We start from the raw sequence: 23,122 nt of genomic DNA, 5'->3' as shown, positions 1-23,122 counted from the left end.
AAATTCTGTGGTTGCTTCTTATTTTTATATATGTTGAGGATTTCTAGTTAGCCAATCAGCTTTCTAGTATCCACTAGCTCTACCTACGTATTGAGCACTTTTGAAGTAAATACTTAAAGTTTACGCATAAATCTATACTTTCGTATATTAGGTTTATGTGAGTAAATGAAGCATTTTAGAGCATTTTAGCCGTCTAGACCCATTAATATAAATGTTAATTTCAACTGTATTTCTCGTCGTTAACGTTGGCCGTGTTATTTGTTCCTTGCTAATGGAGTCAGTGATGGCTTCGTAGCCTGGTTCGAATCTCCCGAAAGAATGAAACACTACTATCTATAGGTATTAAAAATAATTATAGTAATAATTATATATATATATATATATATATATATATATATGTGTGTGTGTGTGTGTGTGTGTGTGTGTGTGTGTGTGTGTGTATTTCCCTCCTCGCCCTCTCTCTCTCTATCTATATATTTATCAATCTATCCCCCTCTCTTTTTTTTCTTCCTGTATCTATATCTCTCCCAGACTCTGTTTCTGTCTCTGTACCTATCTCCGTATCTCTCTCTCTCTCTCTCTCTCTCTCTCTCTCTCTCTCTCTCTCTCTCTCTCTCTCTGTGTCTATCTATCTATCTATCTATATCTCTATTTGTCTATTCATCTACCTATCTACCTATTTATCTCTCCTTCGGCCTGTCTCTTCACTCTTTCTCTCTACCCTCTCTCTCTCTCTCTCTTTCTCTCTCTCTCGCTATCGTTCCGCCTCTCACTCTTTCTCTCATTCTTTCTTTTTTACCTCTTTCTGTATCTTCTCTCTTTCTCTCTAGCCCACCCTCTCTCTCTCTTTCTCTCTCTCTCTCTCTCTCTCTCTCTCTTTTGCTCCGCCTTTCTCTCTATCTATCTATCTCTTATTTTCTCTAATTTAATTTATAAATAATCCCCATCAATGACACGACAAAAGCAGTTCTCCTTCCAAATAGCCTTTGACGCCACCTTTGTTTTGCGCCGTGCAATCCACGCAGAAAATGCAAATGACTTGACGCTGTTTAACCGTCTGTTTGGAAAGACGTCAAGAAATACGGTCTAAAAATATGTTTATTTGTTTGCTTGACGAAGGTAAAGTGATACGAAACATCTTTATCGATTTCCCTGTCACCGTCGATTGAGCAAATTTAATGCCAGCAGCAGAGGACAAAGGGTCTCGGGTCGGCTTACGTCAAACATACCTTGCCAACAAAAAGGATCCTGGCTCTATTGATTTATAGAGTTAAGTATTAGCATTGCTTGGACTCGCTAGGAGTTCTCACACAGGTCATCATCAGAAATTAGTCACTGATAACAACCGGTGGTGTTCCCTGGAGTCTGGGTGACCACAAGTCTCCCTAGCTTTCCAGTATTCTCTGCCTTATTTGTAAGTTTTGCAAATGAATTTGAATCATCGCAACAGCCGTTTGTCACTGACTTCTCACTGCAAACAACTATTACTCATCATTAGAATTTGGCTTGTAATAAACCTCATCAACGTCTCAGTTCTCCCTGCACTCATCCAGTGGAGGTCTGTTTGGTGATTTCTCTCCTAGGTATTTTCATCCCTCTCAACCCTTCTTTACTATTTGATAGGGTAACTGTTTGCCGACTCTTCGCTTTTATGTTTTTTTTTGTGGGGGGAGGGTGTAATTTACGATTATAGTTTGAATTTTGTTGATTTCTCCATATTTTACATCATTGCCGTTGCTGTTTCCATGCAGCCGACTGGCGCTTGTATATCATGTATATTATTCTCCTCATCTGAATGTGTTTCTTAATATTTCAGCCGTTTTCATTATTGATGTCCGTTGTATCTTCTGAACAATCCCCCTGATTCCAATTTCTCTCATTTTTTTTTCGAAGTTTCCGGGAATGTTCCTAGTGCTCCTACTATTATTAGTGTTCTGTTGACTTTTCCGTTTTCCATATTTCTTTGAACTCTCTGGCCAGTTCAGTGTACTTGTTCGATTCTCTGTCTCCTTGATATGCACTCTGTGGTCTGCTGAAATGACTAAATATTTGATCTGGAAGGATTTTTTTCATCTGATCTTTGTGCTTGTGTTGGTTTATCTGTTTGTACATCCATATTCCATAGAATTTTATAGTTTTTATCGTATTGTATTATGGTATGGTATTGTATGGTACTGCTACCGGTTTGTACTTGTACCATTTGTTCAGGTGTTCAAGATGCAGTTGCTTGCATAGTTCCCAGTGTACTACTTTCCCCACTTGATCATGTCTATTCTGATATCTTTTTTTGGGAGGTTTCGTTTTATTCATTCACTTATTATGTAGTTTATCCTTTGCTGTTTTCTTTTGGCTTGTCGATCTTTGCTTTGATACAGTTGCTTCTAATCGCATTATCGCGTGCGGCTGTTATTAAGTATTCAGTTTCTCTGTCTTATTATTGGTCCCCCGTTTTATCGGAGAGGGATCTATGTTTTCAGTGGCGTCCGTGCTTCCGTGCTTCCGTGCGTCTGTGCGACCGTGTGTCTGTGCATCCGTGCGTCTGTTAGTCTGGATTATTGCCAGATAACCGTCCATTAGTTTTTCCTGAAATTTTGCCACAAATTGTATTTTATTAAATAGATGTGCACAGTAAAAAAAAAAATTTTTACAAAAGTTCCCGTTGCGCCCCAGGGGCTCAAAAGAGGTCAAAAATGCCCCAAAATGGCCAAAAACGACACATTTTGCCCCATAACTTTTGATTCATCCATTAGATTTTTTTTAAACTTGGACAAAATGTGGAGCCCATTGTTCTTAACATAAATCCAGTATGGGTGACCCTGGTAAAATTCTGGTTCGCGTCCCCGGAGACTTTAGTTTGTGTCTTTTTTTTTCATATTTCTCAACAAAAACTTAATCTGTCTGAATATATAGTGTTTTTTCACGGTGATCAACTTAAATATACATGTGTTAAGGCCAGAAACTGCACCGTTATCTATTTACATTGGGATTCGGCGTCCCCAAGGGCTCAAAAGAGGTTAAAAATGCCCCAAAATGTCAAAAAAATGACACTTTTTGAAAAATTGGAGGCTATTGTTCTTAATATAAATTCAGTATGGGTGATCCAGGCAAAATTCCAGTTCACATCCCTCTGGGTCTTCTAGAGCTAAAAAAAATGCCTTTTTGGAGCTCTTTTTTCATATTACTCAAAAACTTGACATGTATACCTATATAGTAGTTTTCCATGGTGCTGAATTCAAATATATTTGTCTTAAGGCGCGAAACTGCATCGTTTGTACGTTTTCACTGGGATTCGGCGTTCCCAGGAGCTCAAAAGTGGTCACAAATGCCCCAAAATTGCAAAAAAAATTACACTTTTTACACTATAAATTTTGCTCATCCATTCACAGATTTTTCTGAAGCTTGGTGAAAATGTGAAGGCAATGTTGGCCCTTCACACTTCTCACATTCATCATTTGTTCATTATTTTTTGTGACGTCATCTCACATGCAGCACCAGAGGGGGACCACACACGCGTGGATTATTATTATTATTATTATTATTATTATATATATATATATATATATATATATATATATATATATATATATATATATATATAGTAATTTATAAAATATATATTGCGATTAAGCTACACTTAATATTCGGCGTTTCATCCACTCTAGTATTCCTCAGGCTTATGCGCATAAACCTGAGGAATCCTAGGGTGGATGAAACGCCGAATATTCAGTGTAGCTTAATCACAATATATATTTTATAAATTACTAACTAGCTCTACCTACGTATTGAGCACTTTTGAAGTAAATACTTAAAGTTGACACATAAAGCTATACTTTCGTATATTAATTTTATGTGAGTAAATGAAATAGTTATATATATATATATTTAAATATATAGATATAGATATATATATATATGTATATATATATATAGATAGATATATATAGATATATATATAGATATATACAGATATATATATAAAGATATATATATAGATATATATATGTATATATATATATATATATATATTAATATGGTAGTAACTTTAACGTTCTATGTATGTATGTCACAGTTTCCAGATAATAAATTATTAAACTGGAAGATCCTATATATTAAAAACAAGGATAGGTGATAATATATTACGAACATTAAATTAGTATATAGATATAGATACAGATATAGATACACTAATTTAATGTTAGTAGCATATTATCACCTTCTATCTCTCTTTTTAATAAATAGGATCTCCCGATCACCGAAGACGCAATGTAAAACAAATTAAAATTTTAAAAAATGTCGATTTGGGGCCGTACGTGAAACTAAAATATACCTTCTTGGTCTTCTGACTAGGGTCCAACGGTAATATCTGTTCTGTCTAAAGAAGGTATAATGTTATCGTGGTATCGTTCTGTCTAAAGAAGGTATAAGGATATCCGTTTACACCGGGTGTCCATAAAATACAAATATGTCACAGACTCTTAAGGATATTGGAGATAAACTGTAATAACCAGATATATTCTGACAATACATGAACCAGATTACTTTTATAAATACTTTTACAGTTTTAACAAAAGGGATACAATAACATCGCAGGATCTGCATTCATGCTGAATGTCCACAGAATGCCCAACAGCAATATATTACAGATGCAGTGGGGAATCTCCACGAGTCCTGCTGATTATTATTATTATTATTATTATTATTATTATTATTATTATTATTATTATTTGCACTCATTAACAGTTCTGAAACAGGTCATCAAGTTCCCCCAAATGATACAGCACTCACAAACCCCTTCGATAATTTTATAACGTTGTCGTACGATTATAACAGACCCAACATCTTGAATTCAGATACAGTGGCAAAGAAACAAAAACTTGAAAGAAATTCGACTCACTCTTTTCTAGTTGAAATAAAAAGGCATTTATTCGTGGTACTTTCCAAAATAATGCATTGCATCTTGTTTAAGAAATATAAAGTTCTTAATGTAGTTGATAAAACTCTGTCGGGTCGAACAGATACTTGAAAAGTCTCTTATGCCACCACGCGGCCACATGTCCACTTCCAGCCGTACGTCTTGCTGGTGCTCTCACCACATGGTTCATCGATGTTGCTGCACGCATGCTTTTCTGTCGCTTGCTGCCCACGAATGTCCTTTCTACCGCCGATTTTTCTTTCCCTCCTCTTTCTCTGCCGTGACGTCACTTCTTGCACTAGCTTGGTCATTTGCATATGTGTCATACGCTGCTTCTGTTGCTAACATACATCAGCGGCTCTGTTACAATCTTTGCAAACGATCGTGTGTTATCCCAACACCTGCTTGCCATTGATTTCTCGTTGGCAACGACCATTGAATTTCAGTAGAATTTCAATAGCAATAACACTCCCCAAGGTTCCAATCCCCTTCTTACCTATCTAGTGGAGGTCTGGTTAGTGCTTTTCCTCCTTAGTCTTTCCGTTATTCCTGACTCTTCACGACTATTTGAAAATTCAGAACTCTCCCATAGATATTAGAAACAACTTAATATATATTATTTTAATTGGAATTCATTATTGAGATGAGTATTATTTATATTAATTTATTTATTGCGGACTATTATTCTCATCTTTATTAGTTGTTGTTTCACGACGAAGGCCAGAGGAATAGTTGGCCGAAACGTCGTGAAACAACAACTAATAAAGATTAGAATAATATTCGGCAATAAATAAATTAACTTAATAGATATTCTCCAAATTGCAGTTTTTTAGGCGAGTTTTAACAGATTTAGGAAGTATAATCCGTGCACAATCTCCTGTTTGTAAAAATATATTTGTATAAAATTCAGTCGACAAAAATTTAATCAAGATTTCCTGAATGTTAATTTCAATTTAACATCACGCATCCTGTAATTTTAAACATTCTTTTATACATCAAAGGATTTAATGCATTTTAATCAACTTTACAATAAAGATTCTAGACATAAGGTTTAGTATTCATATATGCTGATGTTAATGATTGTAAATTGTAAGGAATAAAAAAAATGGTGGAAAGTAAGAATGGTACCCGTTCTTAGAACAGGTAATTTTCAGACAATAAAAAAGTACTCAGCCGAAGTAGCTCCAGTTCTCTCCAAACTCTACAACAAATGCTTTAATGAATCTTGCTTCCGGGCTGTTAGAAAACTGCTTCTGTGGTACCAGTATTCAAGAATTCTGGCAAAAGAACTGACCCATCAAATTATCGCCCCATTAGCCTCCTCCCACTTTTCGCCAAAATATTTGAGACCATAATTAACCATGCTCTAGTCCATCACCTTACAGATGCTAAACTTCTGACTGACAAACAATATGGATTTAGACAAGCCCGTTCCACAGCAGACATCCTAACTGTAATATCTGAACGTATATACCATTCACTGGACAAAGCGGGGGAGAGCAGAGCGGTAGCTCTAGATATATCTAAGGCTTTTGACAGGGTATGGCATGAGGGTCTCCTCAGGAAAATTAGATCATACGGTATCACTGGTAGAATACTAAACATAATTAAATCCTTCTTAGATAAGAGAAAAATCCAGGTTGTCCTCGACGGTCATACATCTAAACATTATGATATAAATGGGGGAGTGCCTCAAGGATCTATCCTTGGACCTCTATTGTTCCTAATATTCATTAATGACCTCCCCGACAAAATTGCCTCTGAGATGGGTATATATGCTAATGACACCACACTCTATGATAGGCATGACAGGAAAACAGATGAACACATATCTAAAGAAATGGCAAAAACACTAGAGGATGACCTCCAATCTGTAGTGGAATGGGGACAAAAATGGATGGTCACATTCAATGTTGCCAAGACTAAACTGGTTTCCTTCAATGATTACAAGAAACCTTCTCTGCCACCAATAGCAATGGCCAGTGACTCTTTATCTGATAGTACATCTTTCAAACTGCTTGGCCTAAACATGAGTTGGAACAATTACATTGAAAGCATTGCCAGGGCCGCTGCGAAGAAGGTAGGCTCTCTCTACCGTGTTAGGAAACTATTAACACCCGAAAGTATCTTGTACCTCTATAAAGCCACCATTTGCCCATCTATGAAGTATTGCTGTCATACTTGGGCTGGTGCATCTGCTACTAGTCTCTCACTCCTAGACAAGGTTCAAAAAAGAGTCGCAAATCTGATAAGCCCTAAACTGGCATCTAAGCTTCAGCCTCTGTCCCATCGACGAAATGCTGCATCCCTCTGCCTGTTCTACAAGTATTTTAATCGTAAATGCTCTGGCAAACTGCAGACACTTGTGCCCCCACGACGTAGACACCTTCGACAAACCCGACAGGCAGCTAAATCCCAACTCCACACAGTAGAGATCCCTCGATGTAAAAGATCTTTCTACTCCAGTAGTTTCTTCCCGAAAACCGCTAGACTCTGGAATTCCATTCCAGGTCCCTGCTACCCCAACTGTACTGACATGCAGAAGTTCAAGTGTAACGTGAACTGACATCTTGCTGCCCAAATCCCAACATAGTACCCCAGTAGTTGTTGCCCTTGATAGTAGCCCCCTACACCAAAGTGGCAATGTGCCTTGTCTGGGGTGAAAATGTAATAAAAAAAATGTTTTACATGAATTTATTGTTCGACAGGATACTCAAATCTATATATCTATAAAAGTGAAAATGTGTGTGTGTGTTTGTGTGTGTGTGTGTGTGTTTACATTTCCTTACCAAATAACTCTCTCAATTTTCGGTCTAGAGACTCGAGATTTGAGATAAGGGGTATTTTTAATCAGTTTTCGGCCAAAAATTTGGCTGTCAAGGGGTCAAAGTTCAACGATTTGACCTTTGAAAACTCTAACAAACTCCTCCGCCAATGTTGTGTCTAAACACTTGAAATTTTAAACGTAGGTAACTTGAACAAGGATCAAACTTCTTAATTTGATTTGAGCTCCAAAAAGTAAATGTTCAGGGGTAAAAATTGGGGTCAAAGTTTAAAAACACTTTACTTCTGCTGTTACTACCAAATTACTCAGCCAATTTCTGATCTAAAAGGTATTCAGAGATAGGCAAGCTTTTTAATCGGTTTAGGTCGAAAATTTGAGCTGTATGACAGCATATATTTCGTCATGCATGACGTCATTATTGTTGATCTTGGTCAAATAGTCTGATCTTCTCTGAGCACCTTTATGACAAACTTCGTGCAAATCTTTCGAATCTTCAGTTCCTCGTGAATAATTGCGTGTACAGTTCTCACACTGACATCAAACCGTGCACTTAGTGTCTCTATAGACACACGACGGTGCTTATCCATCAAATTCTTTATTTGGCCAATCAACTCTCGTGTTCTGACTTCCTTCCTCCTCCCACACCTCTTATCATCCCTCACAGATTCCCTGCCTTCCTTGAATCTCTTATGCCACTAAAAAACTGGTGCTCGATCCATGCAAGATGGTCCAAAAGCAGTATGAATCATTCCATATGTTTCTGTGGTAGAATTTTATTGCCTATCGTTCTTCTAAAATGTCCCCACGTCCAGATTGTTATTTTAAAATTAACGAGCTGTGACAATCAGACTTTAGTAGGGTGTATTCCAATTTCTGCTGTAACTGTTCATTTGCACCTAAAATCATAAAAATTAGTCAGTCATCTCTTAAGACGGATAGTAATAGCATACTGAATTTTCAAGAGTTCACGACAATTTTAAACTCCTGTTAAAAATGTCTGGAAACTTAACTAAGACACCTCGTATGTACCTAATAATGTTTGTATAAATAAACATACTATATATACATACTTCCAGGCCCCGTTACTGTTTTTTATTGCTAACTAAAACATATCAAGTATTTTCATATATTTACGTGCTGTTATGTTTGCTTGTTAGCTAATCTTATTCTTTATTATCCCTGACATTATTTTAAGCAGCCAATGGTCGTGCATTTATCAGGCAAAGTTACAGTTGATTTGTAATTCACCTCTTCCTTTGTTTATTTTTTGAGGACGTTGGCCATGATTTTTGTGTGTATTAAATGGTTGAAAAGCGGAAAATACTATGTAGTTTAATTGCCATATATATTTTCATAACTTACTATATATGTGTGTGTGTTCGTGTGTGTGTGTGCGTGTATGTGTGTGTGTATAAAAGAGAAGGAAAATTAAGAGAAAGAAAATTAAAACTGTAAGTTGAAATTTACAATCAAAATTTATTGTTCGACTGAATACTCCAAAAAGCAATTTATAAAGTCCTTATTCCGCGGAGTTTCAAAGAATGATATTTTTGTTATTATTCTCATCAGAGGACATAAAGAAATCAGCAAATTCTAACTGTAGTAATGCTAGAATTTGCTAGTTGAGGCATTAAGTTAAACCGCAATTTATTGTAGTTATAAATTGACAAATAAAAAAAGAAGTGAAAAATGTTGGATATGTAATATATATATATATATATATATATATATATATATATATATATATATATATATAAACTGTGCATAATATTTCAGCTTGCATGAAAGCCCTCTCAAGTTGATCCGAAATACAAAATAGTTCATTAGAGAGAATGGAGTCCAAAATAAGTCCAGCGTGACGATGCATTTAATCCGATTGGAAAGCCTTCAAAACAGCTTAAATAATGAAGATAGTTTTTTTTATTCGGGTCGTGCAGTAGCCCAAAGAAAAGTATGTCCCCAGTAAAATGAGACCTAATAGTAAAAAGAGAGAAAACTAGTATGAGAACCTTCATCATCGGCTTAATTGGAAAAAGTGATTTAAGATTGAATTTTAAAGAAATTAAGATCAGGCTAATCGGGGAAAAATCAGTCAGTGAAAGCTCGTATTACTCTGACCGGAAATTTTCTAGACAGAACGAGACAGATATTTCTATAATGTGTCAAATTCGATGTCATTATAAAAAAAAGTTGGGGGAGTTAGGATTATAAAGTTTTAAGTGTTTCAGAATCTTAGCTTATTAAGGCTGTCGAAAAGACATCATGATGATAAAGATGACAAAATAATAATAATAATAATAATAATAATAATAATAATAATAATAATAATAATAATAATAATAATAATAAATGCAAAGTAATTCTAATAATAGTATTAGTCAATGACAATGTGTAATAATAATAATAATAATAATAATAATAATAATAATAATAATAATTTAGTAATTATAGTAACAAATTTAGTAATAATGATAAAAAATTAAGTAATAATGATAAAAAACGGTAATAAAGATGACGATAATAATAATATTTATAATAGCAGCAACAGTGATAGTGACACGAATGATGATATCAATCATAAACCGATATTGATAAAAGGTAAATACTTTATCGATCATTGATTTCAGAAGAGATATCTATAAATGTCTAGATGTCTAGGTCAGACTTGCCAGAACTCAAACTATGATTTACAAAACTAAAATAATTCTTATTTTTAAGTAAAGCGTTCATATTCACATTTTATTGGTCTTCATTAGATTTGCACGAAATCTCAATAAATATCTACGGTTAATATTATCGACAGATGATTGACATTGTCCGATGGCGTGACTTTCTTCAGTGTATACGCCTTCAACATTTAAGACTGACTCCACGCCTCAAACTGTTGACTTCTCAAACGTTTCCTGAAAATTAATCAATTCACATTAGCCAGTGGTCGGATAGGGGGAGGGGGTTATTCATTGACAGAATAATCACCTAAAAATCACGATCAGTTATGAATAAATAAAATATTAAAATATTAAGAACGAATAATTCGTTTAGACTGGAATTTAAAAAAAAAAAAAGAAATTATAATTATATACTTCAAACAAATCATTACAGGTCAGCTTCTGATGGATTAAAAATAAATAGATTCTATCATCATCATCATCATCATCATCATCATCATCATCGCCTTCGTTCAGTCTCGAAATAAATTGATAGCCCCTGCTGCGTGCGTAATTATAAAGGAATGGTTGCGCAATCATCAACCATACCTCTCCTGATTCGACATTGGTTGAGTTCAGTGGCAAAGAGAAGTGTAGGACGACTGGAAACAATGCCGAGATAAGCAGAGAGCACACACAGCACCTGGAATTCATAACTGGTCAACCATTTTAATAATTGCCAGACTCAACGTTGCTTAACTTCGGTGATCTAATGGGAACCGGTGTGTAAACGTGATTGTTCGTATTCTGTATCAATGACATAATTACTATCTATGATGGGCACTTTTATTGATAGTACACACATGAAACTCTAGTTCCCTTCAAAGTAATCTCCTCCGGTTGCAATGCACTTGTTGCAACGTTCCAACAACTTCTGGAAGGCCCCATCTCTTGTGTCAATGACCCTCGTTAAAGCCTATTTCATCTGCTCAATTGTCTCATACTGACAGCCTCTTAGGTTTTCATCGAGTTCCTATTTACAATGACAGAGTTAGACACCAGGGTCGTTTTTTTTAATGTGGAGAAAAGGAACAAAAATAAAAATTTTCTCAGTCGTGAAGATTTCTCCTCCACTGACAGAAAACAAGAAATTGAAGTGTATATCTGAAGAACAGATACTAGACTTTGATCTTGATCCGAAGGCAAAAAGTCACAGTAACCAAGGTCTAGGTTGGTGAGAAACAGTCTTGATGCCTATCTTGGTCAAATAATCTGTGACAAAGGTGGGGGTTTTGGACTGCACCCTTGAGACAAACTGTGTAAATCTTCCGCATCTTCAGTTCCTCGCGAATAATTATGTATACAGTTCCCACACTGATATCAAACTGTGCAATTATTGTCTCTATAGACACACGACGGTTCTTATCCACAAAATTATTTATTTGGCCAATCAATTCTGATGTTCTGACTTCCTTACTCCTCGCACACCTCTTATCATCCCTCACAGACTCCTTACCTTCATTGAATCTCTTATGCCAATGAAAAAAAAATGATGCTTGATTCATGCAAGATGGTCCAAAAGCAGTACGAAGCATGCCATACACTTTTTTGGCAATTTTTCCAAGTTTGATACAGAATTTTATTGCATATAGTTCTCCTAAATTGTCCTTATTTCCAGATTGCATTTTTGAAATTAACAAGCTGTGACAATCGGGCTTTAGTAGTGTGTATTCCAATTCCTGCTGTAGCTGTTCATTTCAACCTGGAATCATAAAATCATAAAAAATTGTCAGACACCTCATAAAATGTATGACACTAATATACTGAAATTTCGATAGTCTATGATAATTTTAAATGCCTGTACATGAAAATTACATCGAAACTTATTGAAGGAACCTTGTACGTTTTTCGGGAAGGTATACACCAGAACGTTCTCATCTCGTAAAGAGATATAAATGTTCAATTACGTCATATCTCTCACTCTCTCATTCAATTAAAAACATGTTGAATATAAGGAAGAAATACTTCTTTAGATTGAAATGTAAAAAAAAGGATTATTATATGTATATTTCAAACTAACTATCGATTCAAATGAATAAATAAATAGTAGTTCCCAAAATTAAAGCCTCCCATGTTTTTAACTTAAAAAGTTGAAGAGCTGCGAAAACTGCAGTGGTACCATTAAAACAATCGATCTTCTAAGCTCCAGAATTGATTCTCTTACATAGCCACCGCTATTCTCAATGCACTTTTGCCAGGAATTTAATGATGCATCTCTGCTTCTGACGCACGTCCATTACAGGGGTTGCTTTCTTACACCGTTAGTATCTGCAAAATAGAGATGAAACTTTCAGCTCATGAACGCATAATGTAATTTGTAATCCCCTTTCATCCATTTGAGCAGAATATCCAAAAAAATAGGAGGCATTACCTTTGGGAACGCCCCTCGTATATTCTCACGCGCAAAGCAAACGCTATTCATACTCTAAATGCAAATTCATCGATGTTTGTTTCTCTAAAACTTTTTACCTATTTACTGTATCAATGACATTTATTTTACTTTATTTTATTTGTGCGCGCGCGCGTGTGTGTGTGTGTGTGTGTGTGTGTGTGTGTGTGTGTGTGTGTGTGTGTGTGTGTGTGTGTGTGTGTGTGTGTGTGTGTGTGTGTGTGTGCGTGCATGTTCCCGCTCACAGAGTGGTTGATACGTTAGAGTAGAAGGCTCTCTGGCATTTAGGGACAAATGAATCCAGGGGACACGAGTGCTATGAGTTCATCAGAGTATTTGTAAAACAGGGACAAGGATGCAATATTTCGGCGACGTGACAGAGATTGGAGCTTAGCCGACAGTGCGGTACCTATTAGATTTGAGACTCTTTTGGGGGGCTCTGTCTAAGAGTGAAAGACTAATGATACATGCCTTGATCCAGATGTGGCACCAATACTCCATGCAGGAACGAATTATGACCTTGTAGAGATATACGATTCTTTCAGGCGTGGTTAATTTTCTAGCTTGTAACATATATATCGCATTAGCATACATAATTATCGTCTATTTTCCTTTTGCCTCTGCGTGGTATAATTCACGGAGTGATAGATACATTGTTCAGTAAGAACACACTTGAATGTGTACAATTTTCACACACATATATATATATTCGTAGAAATATATATATATATATATATATATATGTATATATATATATATATATATATATATATATATATATATATATATACTAGCTGTACCCGGCCACGCGTTGCTGTGGCTCAGTTTGTTAAAATGGAACACATGTGAAAGTAGAGAAAAGTGTGATTCTTTTTTTCAAGAGAACGTACAAATTATTTTTTTAACAGATGTTAAGAAAATAAACAGAAAAATACTTCCATCATTAATTATGCAAAATAATAAATAAAATGTTGATTTAGTGTTTCAATATGCTTATAAATTACGATAAAACTTGCTGAGTATGCACTGTTTTACGGTTGTTGTAAAAATGGAACGGAAAGTTAAATTTTGCTTCATTTTAATCTTTCTTAATTTTTTAATTGTGCCCCCCCCCAAACGAATATAATCAAAACAGTAACATTCAACAATTGTACTTTATGTATATAAAACACAAAATATTTATTAAAAAAAAAAATTTTTTTTAAGTTAATAACGAAAGGGAAATAATTCCATTTTTAAACGAAAAAGTCAGTTTACCTAACTTACTGTATAAATGCTATTTTTTTTAAGCAAGAGAAAAAAAAAGGTAAATATCCAGATACGCTACTACAGAACATCGACCACTCTAATTTGTTTTTTATAGGTAATTGAGGTCGCTGACAACGAATCTGGTAGTCAAACTTGGGGCAAATTTACCGTTTGCATGGTATTTACCCCTGAACCCACGAACTTCTTTCCACCATTTTGCAGCAACCATTTATGCTACGCGCATGCACGCTGTAGCATAAACGACGGCTTCACCAAGCAAACTATGTTGGGGGAGGGGATTTTTTTCCAGGACATAGAATTTTCTAATTTTCAAAAATACCTTATAGCGCTTTTTTTGGGTGGAAAATTTAAAATTAGCTGAAAAAGAAATAAAATAAGAAAAGGAAAGCACACCAAGTTGGAGTAGGAGGGTAATTTATCTGTTTTTTTTTTTTTTTTTACAAGGAACATCGAATTTTCAAATTTTCCGTAAGTAACGCACCGACATTTACCAATTAGAACACCATTTAACATTTTCCGAAGATTTTACTTTGTACATGGGGGACGCGAGCGGGGGGGGGCGGATGTGATGTTGGCGCGCGCGCCCCAACATCACATCCCCCCCCCAACAAATTAGAGTGGTCGGTGTTCTGTAGTAGCATATCTGGATATTTACCAAAAAAAAATATTTAGGTTTGGCTATAAATTCCTAAACTCATTTCACCCTAAATAATTTAGGTGACTGAAATAGGAATCTAATTGAATCTTTAATTTCCTGAATAGTATCCGATAATTCATTTTTCTTCGAGTTATATCGAATACATTAATACGGACTTTAGGGGCTTTTTTCGTAATGTTACTGTAAAAATTATTTTTTTATTGTTACAAATTACGATGCTTTAAAAAAAAAGCAAAAATAAATTCTTGCGTTTTTTATTTACTACTGAAAACCATAACTTTAGTAAAGGTATTTTTTGTTTAAACAAAATAAAACATTTTCACTAAGAGTTAAATAAAAATAATTAGTTCATTATATTCTGCGATCATGTCATTAAAATTCGTTAATTTCCTGATTTTTGGTGAATTTTTAAGTAAAGGGAGGAGTCAAAATGTGTATACACTTTGAGCGTCGGCATTCATTTTGCGACCACGTGTGGTTAATTTAAATTAAAGTTCAATCACATGGTTACATTATCAATAATCATGTAATTAAACCCATTGAAAATTTACCGATATTGTAAACGCATTCTGTTTACATTAAGCCTGTGGTGTTTTTTTAGTGATGCAATGTTGTCAACTGAGATTTAAAAAAAAACCGCGAGATCAGGAGAAAGAAATGTCCAGAAAATCGCTAGCCAGTTTGGCAGAAAAGTAACTTATCTTGCCTTTGATAGCATTTATCTGTTATATATTTGTTTTTTGACAACTTTTTCGAATCTATGTGTACAGTAATACAAACCCGTGTACAGTAATACAAACCCCTTCGGGGAGATTGGAATGCCCCCACCTAAAATGTACTTGGAAAAATCGATTTTATAGTGAGATTTAAGAATGGTTAGTCGAAAAAAAGGTGAAAAACAAAACAAATAATCAATAAATAATTGTTACCAAAGGCAATAAATGCTACTTTTTTTTTTTTACTTACATGAATGAGTTTATTTTATGTTTTAAAGTATTTTCAAGCAATCTAATGCGGGTGTCTGGGTGCCAAATACCTCCAGATTTTCTAGAATTTCCTGCTAGATTGTAAACGAAATCTCCAGATCTAGCAGGAAAACCGCTAAATTGTAACACTGGTCACGTGACAGAAAGCGGTAATAAATAATTATCCCTAAATAAAAAATGGCCTCTCGATACAAAGAAATCCACCTATTTATCATAGAAAAAATAAGTATAATGTTATAATTAAAAAGGAATATATAAAAACACACATGGATATAGTAAACATATTATACCCAAACGTGGAAGCCATCCGTCCCGTGGTTTTTTAGACAATTAACTCCAAACGAACCAACAGTCACATTTATATATATATATATATATATATATATATATATATATATATATATATATATATATGCATACATACATATATGTGTGTGTGTGTGTTGAATGTTATGAGTACAATTTACATACATATATATATATATTCTAATTCGTAGAAAGATATATATATGTATGATGATGGCAACGCCTTGTCAGACGAGTGCCACTTCCTCAGACACTTAACGTCCATGAGCCCAAAAATGACTTCCATCGCCACAGGACCGGTTTTATAAGCAAATGTATCTATACACAGATGATTTTACAGAGTCTTAGCTTTGTACGACAGCTAAGTCTCTCTCTCGGTTCAAAATATTGAGATCCAGCGACAAGCAAGAGCAAGATAGCCAGCAACAATTTAAACTGCAGACCAGCTTAATGTGTGTACTGGTCTCCCACTTTATGGTTTTTTTTAATCAGAGATTTGTTTCTCCTAGAAAGGTTGCCTTCACCACGGCTTACGGGAGCCCTCCCAACCCATACACACACATACATACACACAAACACACACGGTGCTAGTTGGCATATATATATATATATATATATATATATATACATGTGTGTGTGTGTGTGTGTGTGTGTGTGTGTGTGTGTGTGTGTGTGTGTGTGTGTGTGTGTGTGTGTGTGTGTTGAATGTGATGCGTACAATTTTTACATTAAACAAGTGAAGCATGCCTGGTCCCACGTAAGTGCACAGTGAACGAGGCATAAAAAATGACGAAGTTCAACATGAAATGCTGTTGAGGATGTAAATGGATTTAAATAATAAAAAAAAACATAAGGACTCGATTTACAAGAATGGTTGAAAACTTTCAATTTTAGTTTAAATTTGCTTATTTTACTTCAGAGATATTGGTAAACTCTATATTAAAACAGTTCGTCTCATTATTAAATGAAAAATATAAGTATTAAATCATTTAAGAGATATGTGATTATTCTTTTCAATTACACGAATAAAATTCAAATCAAAAGACTAACAATTGAAACATGTATGGTTCCCTGTGAGTACACAGTGAACGAGGCATAAAAAATGACTAAGTTCAGCATTTGCCCCCCCCCCATTTAGCCCCAAAAGTCACCAGAGGATTTGAAATCCTGGTGAAAATTAACAAACAGTGCAGTTTTAGGCTTTAAAATATGTAAATTTGAGTTCTGCAACATGCAAAAAAATAAATGACTCACTCCATCACTGTTCCCCCCTCCATTTAGCCCCACATATTTAAATTTGACTTCAGCATCATGAAAAACTGCTAAATAGACATACACAGAAAATGTTGAACAAATATGGTAAAATAGTTCCCAAAATGGAGTGTTTTTATTCGCCCTAAAAGAGCCCCTGGGGTACAACCTAGAGTTATCGTGAAGTATAGACAAACAAAATTATATAGTTAGTTACAACTTTTCAGAAAGTTTTATAAAAATCCAAGGTATCATTTTTTTTAAGCACAAAAGTATCAATTTGGGCCATTTTAACCCGAAAGGCACTCCTCGGGGGGGGGCAACCGGAATTTTCTCGAAAATCCGTTCTGGGTTTTTCCTCCCTCATATCATGTTTAATGTTTGTGCGAAATTTAAAAAAAAAAATCCAAGGCGTAGTTATTGAAAAAAGTGCGGACGAACAGACGAACAGACGAACAGATGAACAGACAAGGATGAATTTACAAGTCCACCCTCCTTTTGTCGGGGGACCAAATAAACAAATACTTTGTTTAGACTGGAAATTAAAAACAAAGAAAATTATCTACTTCAAACAACTCATTACAGGCCAGCTTTCGATGGATTCAAAGAAATAAATATATTATCGCACGCAAAGCAAAAAAGCTATAGACAAACAACTCTGGGTATGTCCGACTGTTCTCAATTGTTCTCTTATTTAGACTTGTACCGATGCCTCCGTTCAGTCTCGAAAGACAAACGACTGTAGGGGTAGCTACGCGTGTAATTGTTAGGCAAGGGTTGCGCAATCTCCAACCACACCTCTCCTGAATCGGCACTGTTTAATTCCAGTGGCAAGGAGAAGTCTAGGACGACTGGAAACAATGCCGAGATAAGCGGAAAGCATATACAGCACCTGGAAGCCCTAAACAGTCACCCATTTAGTACTGACCGGGTTAAACGTTGCTTAACTTCGGTGATCCAGCGGGAATTGGTGTGTCAACGTGATTATGACGTAGACTTGTATCAGTATTCTGACAATAAAACACTATCGAGACCTGTGGAAATTCGTATGTTATATATTGATGTTGGCATTCTGTAGATGTTCAGCGTAAATGGAGACGCTTTGATATTATTGTAGCTTTTTTGTTAAAACTGTAAAAGTATTTATCTAAGCCAGCAAGCCCTCCCCCCGACGTAGTCCGCTCGTAAAGAACGCTTGAATATATTTTAATTCTTGCAGGTTTCGTATATATTATTATACAGTTAATGTTCTATCGTTTTATATATATATACATACATATATATATATATATATATATATATATATATATATATATATATATATATATATATATATATTATAAAGTGGCGATTTAAAAAATAAAAAATATATCTATATGACTTGGGTGCATCAGCTTGAATCGAAACCGAAACATATATATATATATATATATATATATATATATATATATATATATATATATATATATAGTTCCTTCAGCTATAATCGAAACCAAAACCAATAAAAAAATTTATTGATAAATTTATTTATAAAAATTTATTGATAAATTTATTTATAAAAAAAATAGATTACTGGGGCCATCAGCTATTATCGAAACCGAATCAAAACTTATGAGGAATTCTTAGTAAAATTATTTATTACAAGAAATAGAAATCCATAACAATTAAACGACATAGTGGGGCAGGTTACCTCAATATTCCATAAGCATCTTTCACTTAGTGATACAAGCACCAAAATTGGCACAAATGACGTTCAGAACATACATTTTCAGAAAAAAACGTGAGCCATCAGAAATTCCAAAATGGCTGCCAGTTTTCCAGCTGCCTGCAGAAGCAAAGCTGACAAATTTAAATTTTTGTGCTTGTATCACCAAGTGAAAGATTGTTTCAGCAATCTGCCCAACGAACAGACATTCGGATGTAAGCGTGACACACGAAATAAAGAACACACTGGCTAAAAAATAAAAAATAAAAATAAAAACTACAACTAATAAAGATGAGACTAATAGTCCGAAATAAAAATAAAATTAACATATAATGCTCATCTCAAAATAAATTCCAATTAAGGAATAATACATATATATATACCAATCGGTACGGACCCGACTATGGAAGATCAGATAATAAATAAATGTGGAGTTATAAGATCAAAGAATCCAACCTTGATCGTCCTTCGGGGCCCGTGGCGCAGTTGATAGAGACGTTGAATCTCTACGGTTCCAGATGAACATTGTCTGAAGATAGCGGTTTCAATCCCACCCAAAGCGTGCCAGAGGTAATTGGTCAAAAATGTGGTGAGACGACGACAACTACGGATGGCAGTGATGGCTGAGAATGCAGTTAGGAGATTCGAAGTTCCTATCCGTCGCGGTTACCACCTGACGAAGGCGAGAGGAAGTTGGCCGAAACATTGTGAACCAATAAAAAGATTAAAAAAAAAAAAAAACTACAACTAATAAAGATTAGACTAATAGTCCGAAATAAAAATAAAATTAACATATAATGCTCATTTCAAAATAAATTCCAATTAAGGAATAATATATATATACACAGGCTAACCTATTAATATATGCTTCGAAACGTAAAGCTGGCCACAGGAATTATTATGTCTGGAATGTGATTTAAATGCCATTTGAAATCCATATAACATATCTTTATAAAATTTGCAATCTTTATATGTTTATATTCTTTGCATGTACACGAACGATCGTGAACTTTGTTGTCTACGCTAAGTTTAATTTAGTTTTATGCAAGAATAATGAAAAGGGAACGGACGCCCTTCGTGAAATTTAAGATAATTCCGAATGCTGTGAAATTTTACTAATCAATAATACCCTAAATTTCTGTTACTCTAAGTATTTTAAAGTGTATTAATGGGCCTTACATATATATAATGGTTGCATAGTTTGGTTTCCTAAGTGTAGATATACTGAAACCTGTGTTTATTAAAAAGGTGCTCGAGGGAGGACAGATTAAGTATATAAGATGTGTATTATTAATAATGCTCCGTTTTTTTTTGGGGGGGGGTTATGATGAGGTGGTCTCTCTGGATTCAGATTCCACTGAAACATGTATGCACATATGTAACCAATAATGCTTGCATAATAACATACTATATTCTGTTCACTTTCAAGTTCTTACAGATATCCTTCCTGGGGTTTCCTGCTTTAAACAGCTCAACAATTGCAATCCGCTTGTCTAAAATTCTACTCATGGTTATACGCTGGTATCTGAAAGTATAAAGATTCATGAATAAGTGTTAAACGTAGAGGAATACCGAGAAAAATGATTAAAATTATAGTTTGAAATAGACCGTAACGCTAAATATTGACGACCCTGTATATATACTTTTCGAAATTCCAACTATCAAGTTTTCTCAGTTGGGCACTCATTACTGTTCAAAAGGTAGCCATTACAATATTGTTTTGTATTGCGAAGTACAAGTCTGTAAAATTATGTTCTTTCTGCATATTTAGTCGCGTACTAATCAGATGTTTATCTTGTAAAACTTATGAAAACACCATTTTCGACAACTTACTGTGCCGTTCCTTCTTATATATATATATATATATATATATATATATATATATATATATATATATATGTATATATATGTATATATATGTATATATATATGTATATATATATGCATATATACATGTATATATATATACATATGTATATATATATATATATATATATATATATATATATATATATATATATAAATGGAAATGTATAAAAAAGAATATGAAAAGTATAAAAGCGTATAACTTTTCTTTATTCGTTTTCAATTGGTGACGTGCAGGAATACAAAATAATATTATGAAAAAAATGAAAAACTTATATATATATATATATATATATATATATATATATATATATATATATATATATATAAAGGGTACCAATGCCATCCCAATATAGAACAAAGAGCGATATATAGCAGAATTTAGAATAATCGATTTGAAATGGTTAATTTTATTCATTTTTTATCAATAAATGGCAATGGAAATGTTCATCCTAAGGTGCGTTTGGTTTTCAGGTCGTCGTTTTAATAATTTCTCATGATAACCGAAACCATTTCAAACGACTCAAATTTAATCGAATGTATTTTGGTCAGCATTGCGTTGAATTAATTCGTGCGCTTACAATAATCACGGGTTTTCCTTTGGTAATAGTCACTTATTTATTTTTCTCTCTTCTTTCCTCGTTTAATTAAAATAGACACGGAAACGTCGAAAGGACTGGCTTTGCAGACACGCAACAATCGAACTTTGAGATGAACGCGATTTCTCATCGAATATTTCATTTAAAATATCCTCTTTAACTTTATAAATATTTCCTGAAAAGTTTTTTTTTCGTTTTACGGAATATCAACCCTTTTCGGGTTATTTAATACCGAATCTAGTCATTTTGATAAAAGTTCTTAAGCTTCAAGTTTCTATATATCTTCAAATATTTATTTATGGTGTTTGGTTTGGTTGGTTACTTTTACAGCATATCAACCCTTTTCGGGTTATTTTATGCCGAATCCAGTAACTTTGGTAAAAGTTTTTATGCTTCAAGTTCTTTATATCTCAAAATATTTATTCATGGTGTTTGGTTTGCTTGTTTTGTTTTATGACATATAAACCATTTTGCGGGATATTTAATGTCAAATCAAATAATTTTGGAAAAAGTTTTTACGCTTCAAGTTCGTTATATCTTCAAATATTTATTCACGGTGTTTGGTTTGGTTGTTTTGTAGAAGAAAATTGTTGTTTTTGTTTTTGACTTTGTAGAAGTTGATTTAGTTTTGCAAACGGAAAGGGGAAAAAAAGCATTAGCATCTAAAAATTGTATGTTGGATCCTCCTCTAAATTAATCAATCTTTGTTTTTGATCCTTATTTAGTAAGACTATTGTTAGGAAATAGGTTGAACATAATAAATAAATATGGTAAATTATGTTGTAGACACGTTTTACCGGAAGTGAGGGTCAGCTGATCGGATCTGCGTGTGAGTCACGTGATCGGATGAGCTGGAGTCAGTGAGTTTGGGTTTGGACGTAGAGAAGAACAGACGGCTTAACAGGTCGTCCCCTTCCCTTCATTTGGGTGGTGGGGACGGTTACGTTTGTGAAAATAAGACCTATGCAAGCAAAGACATTCACTTTCCATTCTTCTGCTATCGACATCTGGAAGGTGAATAAAAAATTATATAAAACCAATCATCGTCTTGAAGTGAATGAATTATCGCCCATATATAGGTTTCCAGTCTCCCCTCCAAGACACAAGATGAATTCCAGGTGGACAAGATCAACGACGCATGAAGATAAGCTATGTCCAAAATACATGTACCACACACACACACACACACACACACACACACACACAACTGCATGTGAACAATTAGATATGAACATATCACAAATAGACAGAACATTAGACGATCATACAACGGGTCCCTTTTTATGATAACAATACAACACTATTCCATCATCTTGATGAAAATCTCATTAATCTTTGAATGGCTTTTGGTCTTCATAATTAGCAACAATTAGTATAAAAAAAATAACACAACATTTAACAATCCTATTCTTTTTCAGAATATTTAGTAATTTTGGAAAAAAGTTTTAATGCTACAAGTTCTTTTATATCGTCAAATATTTATTCGTGGTGTTTGGTTTGGTTGTTTTATTTTACAGCCTACCAACCCTTTCCGGGTTATTTAATGCTAACCCCTGTAATTTCGAGAAAAGATTTATACTGTGGTTTCTCTATACTTTCAACTATTTATTCATAATGTTAGGTTTGGTTGTTTTGTAGGGAAAATTGTTTTGTTATTGACTTTGCAGAACATGATTGAGTTTGCAAAG

Source organism: Euprymna scolopes, chromosome 28, assembly GCF_053919585.1.
Source record: "Euprymna scolopes isolate OS-2025 chromosome 28, ASM5391958v1, whole genome shotgun sequence".
Lineage (NCBI taxonomy): Eukaryota > Metazoa > Mollusca > Cephalopoda > Sepiida > Sepiolidae > Euprymna > Euprymna scolopes.
Note: the sequence above shows the minus strand (reverse complement) of the source record.